The 9,487-nt window shown below is 37.7% G+C and overlaps 1 non-coding gene across 1 annotated transcript; it reads right to left on the bottom strand.

The window, feature by feature from the left end:
* Window positions 1-2,086: 2,086 nt before the first annotated feature.
* On the bottom strand, window positions 2,087-2,158 carry TRNAC-GCA (transfer RNA cysteine (anticodon GCA)). The gene has a single exon. It is a non-coding gene; the product is annotated as a tRNA-Cys (tRNA).
* Between the last annotated feature and the right edge of the window lie 7,329 nt (window positions 2,159-9,487).

Below are 9,487 nucleotides of genomic sequence, written 5' to 3'. Positions count from 1 at the left end.
GGAGCTCTCACACCCCATGCCCACAGCAGAGTCCAACAGGAAGAAGAAAGACTCCTCTTCTTTCCTGATAACTCAGCCAATGAAAAGCCATTCAGTTCAGTTCGGTTGCTCAGTCGTATCTGACTCTTTGTGACCCCATGGACTGCAGCACGCCAGGCCTCCCTGTCCATCACCAACTCCCGGAGTTTACTCAGACTCATGTCCATTGAGTCAGTGATGCCATCCAATCATCTCATCGTCTGTCATCCCCTTCTTCTCCTGCCTTCAGTCTTTCCCAGCATCAGGACTCTTGTTTACTCAAGCCCTCCCAAATTTCTATTCCATTACCACGTGGAGACTTGCACCTGATTCACTATAGTTTCAGACTCTTAATAACAAACATCTATTGATGCTGAATAAACTACTCCCCCCCCCCCCACCCCGAGGAAATAACTAGCAATCTATTTGTTTTAGGTCAATAGTTCTGTAGATATAAAGTATTTTGTAAAGTTAACTGTTACCTCTTAAGTAGAGAAGGTGAAAAATGGATGAAATCACAGAATTTATCCTAAGATAACTAAACACAAGTTCCAAGGTGTTTATATAATGTGAGGAGGAGAATTAAAAGGAAAATCTGAATTAGGTTAAATATTGTTGGATATGAGTTGAAATTTTTTGCGGATTTTTTCTATATTGGGTTCACCTTTTCTTTTCTTTTAAATTGGAGTATAATTTCTTTACAGTGTTGTGCTAGTGTCTGCTGTACAATGAAGTGAATCAGCTATACCTATACATGCATCCCCTCCCTCTTGGATCTCCCTCTCACCTCCCTCCTAACAACCACCTCCCTGCCCCCCACATCTAGGTCATCACAGAGCACCAAGCTGAGCTATATAGCAGGCTCCAGCTAGCTATCTGCTTTACACATGGTAGTGTATATGTCAGTTCTAACCTTCGCATTGTCTCTCTCGCCTCCATATCCACATGTTCGTTCCCTATGTTGGCCTCTCTATTCCTGTCCTAGAAATAGGTTCATCTACACAATTTTTCTAGATTCCATACATATGTATTTATTTTCTTTGCAAGTAGCATCTGAAGTTTAGCATAAATTGCTTAAATTTATTATAAAAGAGTAATAGGGCAGAGTTTGTGCTTAATGGTACTCACATGCATTAAGAAATTGAAATCATTTAAACAGTGTGAAATTCATGTCAGAATAGACTGACAGAGCAATTACATAAAGTAGAAAATGGAGGGAAAACACAAGTGTAGAAACATTCAGTGAATGATAAACGTAGTACACACATTAATATAACTAAAATTATTTTTATATTGATAGTTAGGGAAATGGATAATTATTTTTAGAAATGAACAAGAAGGTTTCACGTTAATTTATTGCAACATATTCTACAAGATTTAAGAGATCTACATACACATACCCACATCTATTTATGAATACACACAGACACGCATAGAAAAATCATATTCTATATGTGAAGCCACAAGAGAATTAAAAAATAAATGGATAATAACTATTTGAATGTGGAGTGAGAATAGCAAGTATGATGTCTAAGTCAAGAATCTCAAAAGAAATGATTGATAGCTGTGACTAAATAAGGTCTTTTACTTTAAATTATAAAAAAATGTAGAAGCATAAGAAGGAAAAACATGATGAGAGTAAAAAAAAGAAAGATAAACTGAATATTTACCATTATGAAGATCTCATAGAAATTATCTAGTTAAAATACCACCAAAAAAAAGTGGGGCAAAGTATAAATAGGAATTTCTCAAAAGGAATGACTAGACTAAAAAACTTTCAAAGTCATTATTCCTGAACCATACAAATTATAACAACTATGTACAGATGTTAAATATATTTATAAATCATTATATTAATTCAAGCAATGGACACAGATAATTTCTTGCACTTTGGTAAGTTGCTATTATATTTCTGAAGAAAAATTCAAAATCCTATGAAGTGAAGTGAAGTCGCTCAGTCGTGTCTGACTCTTTGTGACCCCATGGACTGTAGCCTACCAGGCTCCATCCATGAGATTTTCCAGGCAAGAATACTGGAGTGTGTTGCCATTTCCTTCTCCAGAGGATCTTCCCAACCCAGGGATCGAACCTGGGTCTCATGCATTGCAGGCAGACGCTTTACCGTCTGAGCCACCAGGGAAGCCCGATTACCCTTTAACTCAGAAAACATTTCCAGTTACTTGGGGAAAAATTCACATGTTTTATCATGTTATAGAAAAAGAGGTTACGTACACTATATAAAAAAGGTAAGCTCTTTCACTACTGGAAGATTATCAGTAGTGTGTGCAAAGTTTTCTGTATATTTGTGGTGGCATAATTTATATTTATATAAATTATGGTAGTATAACTTATATTATACTTTGCTGACAAAGGTCTGTCTAGTCAAAGCTGTGGTTTTTCCAGTAGTCATGTATGGATGTGAGAGTTGGACTATAAAGAAAGCTGAGTGCCAAAGATTTGATGCTTATGACTGTGGTGTTGGAGAAGACTCTTGAGAGTCCTTTGGACTGCAAGGAGATCCAACCAGTCTATCCTAAAGGAAATCAGTCCTGAATATTCATTGGAAGGACTCATGCTGAAGCTGAAACTCCAATACTTTGGCCACTTGATGCAAAGAACTGACTCACTGGAAAAGACCCTGATGTTGGGAAAGATTGAAAGCAGGAGGAGAAGGGGACAACAGAGGATGAGATGGTTGGATGGCATCACCAACTTGATGGACATGAGTTTGAGCAAGCTCTGGGAGTTGGTGATGGACAGGGAAGCCTGGCGTGCTGCAGTCCATGGGGTCACAAAGAGTTGGACCTGACTGAGCCACTGAACTGAACTGAACTGAACTTATATTGAGAACACATATGTAAACAAAAAATTTCAGCTTAATAATTTCTTACACTCATTAGTGGACATGAGTGAATGCTCAGTTGCTCAGCTGTGTCTGACTGACATTCCTTAAAATTTCATTTTAAAACATATAAGAATATGAAAAAATATATATACTTTATATTAGTAGAAAAAGGTATATTAAAATAGTATGTAAATATAAAAATTAATTTTGTTACTAATATCCAATAGAGCAAGATTTTCTATCTGTCTATCTGAGAAGTTGGGTAGGACGAATGTTGTTCTATTGTGTGACTTTACTTTTCTATACTTTTAAGTACTTCTAATTTTTCAAAAATCATTATTTATTACTTATCAGGATTGAGTCGCAAATCATATTATTTTGAGTCCTCTTCCTGCATTCCCTATGGAGGAAACATACATGATCAGATTTTATGCCAATCTCCCTGTTTTCACTGATTGTGGTTCTCAGCCTTGACTGTCCATTAAAAACACTCATGGAGTTTTTAGAAAAGAGTTGTGCCAGGAGAACTTCACCCTCATAGATTCTGAAATATTGGTGTTTTTAAATAAACCCCCTAGAGGCTTCTAATATCTAGCCCAGAGGTTCCCAGATTTGCTACTTCATGAGATTCACCATTTAAAATACAGATGCCAGGACATATTATTTGGAAATTTTTAAGGCAGTTGGTCTAGAGTTTGGACTTGAAAACACACACACACACAACTTCGATAATTATTTATTAAACAACTTAGACAATTATTTCTGATCAACAAAGTATTTGCAAATGACTAACTAAATTTGCCTATGTTTTCAGTCTGGGACCAAAGTCCAATTATAGTGCTTGTGAGGAATTACTCAACTTTAAGTGACACTAACGTGGAAAGACAATTCTATGAAAAAATAGTGAATCTTGCAGCCAACTACAGGATTCTTGCCTGGAAAATTCCATGAACAGAGGAGCCTGGCAAGCTACAGTCCCTAGGTTTGCGAAGAGTCAGACACCACAGAAGCAACTTAGCAAGAATGCATGCATGGCTATTTTCTGTTGTGTAGTCCTCACCTTTTGATAGCTTTTGTTGTTGATGTTGTTGTTTTATTGCCTTCACATTTCTATGCATTCAATTCCAGCAAGGTTAGTCAGTTCTCCATAATATTTGTTTGTATTTTGTGCCTTTTTTAGCAGGGAATGTTAAGCCCTGTTAGACTTTCTTGTACCTGCCCAGTTATTTTGAATTCTGTGTTCAGCTCATAATACAGTTTAGATTCTCAATACTGTCCTGCAAACACTGACTTGGACTGTTGTACTCTTCATTTCCCATCAGTGGAGCTCTTGGCGACATGTAGCTGCTAAAGTGTTGTCCAGGGTGAGTAAGAATGGTTCGTGTGTTATACTGTGATTTTGTGATTTATAAGAAGAAGTATATATTTGGTCTTTGCTCCCTTTCTGGAACATAGCTTCTAAAAGCCCTTGGAATTTCCAAAGTGTAGAGAAGGATCAAGTTGTCTTTTGCTATATTAATGAGGTGACTTTTGGAAAGCCTTGGGTCACCTAAGATTGGGGGCTGGTTGCTAGTGGAGCTAGCCCCATGGTTAAAAGGTTGGAAATTTTAGTCTTATCCTTGACCTCCTGGAAGGGAAGACAGGCTGGAAATTGAGTTTATCACTAATGACCAAGGATTCAAAATGAGAAAGTAGCATTGACTTTCTACTCTCACTGATTCTCAAGTTTTCAGATTTAACAAATAAAATGACAAAGTGTTCTTATGAATTTCAGACAAACAACAGATAGATTTTAGTGTAACTATGCCCCCATGCAATGTTGGGGACATACTTATATTGAAATAATTACTTGTTATTTATTTGAAATTCAAATTGAACTGGGTGTCTGGTATTTTATTGAATATCTCTAACTGGTGCAGATAATTCTTTTTTCACATGAGACCCTGGCATGCAGCTAGGTTAAGTTACTACCCAAGTCACAGACTTAACAAAAACTGTAGCAGATTTCTAAACTCAGTCTATCTGATTATAACCCCTATTTCTTCTACTTCAGTCAAACTCCCTTTCCTGCTGCCCAGCTTCCCAGTCCTGAGGGAGACACCTTCAGTTTTCAGGGCTGCTAATCCAGCATCCCATGGCATATTGCATTCATATATTCACACTTTAGCCCGGGATGCTACTTAGAAATTCATCTTCCTGATGCTGAAGATGAAAATCATTCCACGACTTGGTGCCACTTAAGCACCCACCAGACTTTGCTTCTAGACCACTTTATCTTTCAGTCCTGACCTTAGTGATCAAGGGTTCACCTGTCTCCTCCAGGGCACAATTCCACATGAAATTATCTGCCAGGGAGTTCATGCAGGAAACACACGGTTTACCTTTTTCTCCCGAGGAGGAAAGTACCTGTCACGTCTTCCAATTGTTCTTTTGTAGTCAGACAGGGCAGCAGCCTGTTAACATTTCCCTGATGCATGTTTCTAACCCAAAATCCAAAGTCAGGTCAGGTAAATGAGCTCAACCTGGAGGAGACCTCTTGCTCCAGGGAAGGGTTTTCCTAGACTGTTCTGGCTTCTGATAAATGTCAGTAGTCTTCCCAGTGGTGTGATTTTTAAGGATTCTAGTTTAGACCCTCTCACCCCTAAATATCCCCCACTTCCTAACAGGTGATGTAATAATTATTAATTCATTCTTTAATTTTGCAATAATAAAAATTTTTAGAAGTGCAGGTTATCAGACCAAGTAACAGAGGATATGCTCCTATCAATACGAGGTAAAAGAGTTTCCTCAGGCCCTCTCTTCTTGGTAGGAGAGTTCTTGGGCTGCATAAAGGCACTTGGCAGGAAAGTGAGAAAGGAAGGGTCAAACTCACGCATCATATCTGAGAAATTATTCCTGAGCTTTCTGCCTCCAGAGGCTGAGTTGGCTATCTCTCCAATCTTTGTAACTCTGTTTACTACCTAATGACCATGTAGCAATTGTCTAGATAATTGTCAGTCTGCCCACCAAGCTGTGTACTTGTGAGAGTATAAACTTGTTAAGCTCTGTCCTCAGGACATCAACTATGTGCTTAGTCTATGTTAGACATTCAGGGCAGTTTTTCAGGCTGTCTGCCTGAATAGTTACGCAACACAGACTTTTTTGATTTTTACAGTGGGGCTTTAGATTACCTGCGGATGCTTTCAGTGACACCTTTGAAGACAGCCTTCTCTCTTGAGAGAGCTTTAGTACTTGTGGTAGGGGCTAAAATCTACCTACCCACCCTCCCGCATACACACACACAAACCCACACCCACACACACACACCTGAGGAGTTTGTAGCTCTCATTCCTCAAGTGGACCAGAGATGTCATCCACAGTTGCCTCTGCAAGCTTGTCTTTAAGAGTTGGTTTGAACCCTTGAGTGTTGGACGTTATTGAAAGAGTTTTTCTCCAAGCTATTCTGCATCTTTTTGGTCCACTTAGGTAATCAAACCCCATACAAGAACTGCAAGATGAGCAATTCCCACGCAGCTGCTGAGAAGAAAACAGATCTGACCTTTAAATCTGAACACATGCAGAAAAAAGCATCTTGATAAACAGAGCCTGATTGAAGAGCGAAACTTCCTTTCCTTCTGAAGAAGTGAATTAACTCTTTGTTCTCCTCTGCCTGTTATAGCTTGAAAGGCAAGGTGTGATCATGAAGCATCAACATCAGGTGTAGCTTGTTAAAAATGAAGACTTTCAAGCCCCTACCTGCTAAATCAGAACCTGGAAATTTAACAAGTGACCCTATACACATTGAAGTCTGAGAAGCACAACTTTTCAGAACCAAAATGCTACCAAAACAAACTCAGGTCTACTTGCTTGCAAGCAGTAAGGCTAATCTACTGATACCAGGCTATGGTGAAGGAAAGTGCAGCAGTAATCGTAGGATACTGTAGAAGAGGCCTGGGATAGCTAGTACTCAAAAACCTAAATTTCCCCATGGGTGTCAACAAAGCATTTTTAAAGACCAGGTGAGGGGGGATGGGTCACAAGATAGGAGATCAATTATGCACAATTTTCTGACTGGCTGATGAGAAAGTAACAGGGCAGTGTCACGGTGGGCAACATCATCCATCCATAGGTGCCAGTAGGTCTGGGGGCTATATGTTCATGGTCATTAAGTAATTTCTTTCATTTGGTAGGCGTTTTAGCATCTGTAAAACCAATATGGAAGTGTGCATTAGATACTATTATTTAGGTACTTCGGAGAGGAACTAAAGCAGAGGATATGAGGGAGGGGTCTGATCTGGGAGGGAGGATTCTGTTCCGGGAAGGCACCATAGGATCTGCTCAGTTACAAAATGATTACAATTAATTTCACTTCTGGTGCTTTATTTTGTTGTTGTTGTCTTGTCTTTGGTTTTCCTGAGGTGTTGGAATGCATTTGGTCAATTGAACATCCCATTCCAAGGATAGAAAATAAGGGAGACTGCCACTCCTCAAAGTAGCTGGTGTCTCCTTCATCAGACTAACCTGGCTTCTTTTTCTCAAATATTATACTCTCTAATGTTCCTGGGTTTTATCTTAAATATTCTTTACTTGGTGAGACTCTTAGTTTTTATCTTCTAAGTTTCTTCTTCTCTCTTATGCATTTACTCTTTCTTTCTTTTCTTTCAACAAAAATCCTTTTGCAAAGTTTTTCTCAATTGAACAACGGGAAAGGGAATTCTGTATAGCCCAGCTCTGTCAAAGACTTGGGCTTGTTTTAGAGCAAACACTACGCAGTTCCAACTAAAGGTCTGGGGAAGTCTACAGGATTCACATTGTAAGTGAAGAGAGCCACACAGAGCAAATGAATTAGGACGGCAGTGGTTTATATTGATTTTCAATAAGGCTAATCAAAAATCAAATGATGTTCTTAGATATGACACCAAAAGCATACGTGATGATAGGAAAATAGATAATTTGGGCTGTGAATATGTGCTCAGTCGCTTCAGTTGTGTCCAACTCTTGGAGACCCTACGGACTATAGCCCACCAGGCTCCTCTGTCCATGGGATTCTCCAGGTAAGAATACTGGAGTGGGTTGCCATGCCCTCCTCCAGGGGATCTTCCTGACCTAAATATCAAAACTGTATCTCTTATGTCTCCTACATTGGCAGGTGGGTTCTTTACCACTAGCCCCACCTGGGAAGTCCAATTTGGACTATATCCAAATTTTAAAAAATTATGCTATAAACTAAACCACTAAGAAATTAAAAACACTCCAAAGAATGGAAGAATATGTTTACAAATCATACAACTGATCAGTGATTTATAACAAGTGACTGTCATACCTGAATATAAAGTCATATAGTCAAAATTGTAAAAATTAGTAAAGGATTTGACTAGGCACTTATTTCACCAAAGAAGGTAACAATAGGGACAATAAGAACAGGAAAGGATACTCAGCATCACTAATTATTAGGGAAATACAAATCAAAGCCACAAATCCACTAGGATTGTCATAATCAAAAAGGAAGATGATAAGTTTTGGTGAGGGTGTGGAAAAAATGGGACCCTCATAACATTGCTAGCAGGATTGCAAAATAGTACAGCCATTTTGGAAAACAGCTAGCAGTCTGTTCAGGTGTTAAGCACAGAGTTACCATATGACCAAAAGATTCTGACCCCTAAGATATGCCTAAGAGAAATAAAAACCTATAGCTATATTAAATTTGTACATAAATGCTTATAGAAGCTTATTTATAATAGCCAAAAATGTAGAAGCAATCCAAATGCCCATCAGTGGAGGGATAGATAAACAGAATGCGGTATGTCTGTTCAATAAGATATTACTCAGCAACGTTTAAAAAATGAAGTAAATTTTTAAAAAATGAATCTTGAAAATATTATACTGAATGAAGGAAGCCTATCACAAAGGATGACATATTGTATGATTCCATTTATATAAAATGTCCAAAATAAGTAAAGGTATAGAAATATATTAGTGTTTATGTAGGGTAAAAGAAGTGACTGCTACTGGGTGTGGGGTTTCTTGTTAGGGTGCTGAAATATTATAAAATTGTTTGTAATAATCATACAAGTCCATGAATACATTAAAAACCACTGAATTTTACACTGAAAATTAAAAAGGCTAACTTATTCTATGTAAGTCATATCTCAATAAAGCTTTTATTAAAACATCACATAGTAAATCAAATAACATGTAGCATACACACAGTTCAGCTATTACATCTAACACTTTGGAAAATGGATAACAGCATTATCATAAATTTCAAAAATTCATGGAGTTCTGTCCAGCTAAAACTATGACAACATTGTTAATTGGCTATACTCCAACATAAACTAAAAAGTTAAAAAACAAACAAAATAAAACATAAAACCTATCTTCTACTATTAAATAAAGATATTATAAGGTAAAAGAAAATTCCTGGAGTATGTGGATCAGATTAAATAAGGAAAAGACCACTGCATCATACATACCTGTGCTTTGGTTCATTTATCCATTCATTCATACATATATATAATGCATTCATTGAATGTGTACAAAATGTGGAGCACTGTAGGATACAGTGTGATAAAGATACATGATCCCCAAACTTCAGAGGCAAAGTCAAACTAATAGAAAATCATTCAACAACACCTCATAAAGAAA

Source organism: Bos indicus, chromosome 2 (assembly GCF_029378745.1).
Source record: "Bos indicus isolate NIAB-ARS_2022 breed Sahiwal x Tharparkar chromosome 2, NIAB-ARS_B.indTharparkar_mat_pri_1.0, whole genome shotgun sequence".
Taxonomy (NCBI): Eukaryota; Metazoa; Chordata; class Mammalia; order Artiodactyla; family Bovidae; genus Bos; species Bos indicus.
The sequence above is the reverse complement of the archived record's forward strand: the minus strand, read 5'-3'. Positions and strand labels throughout refer to the sequence as shown.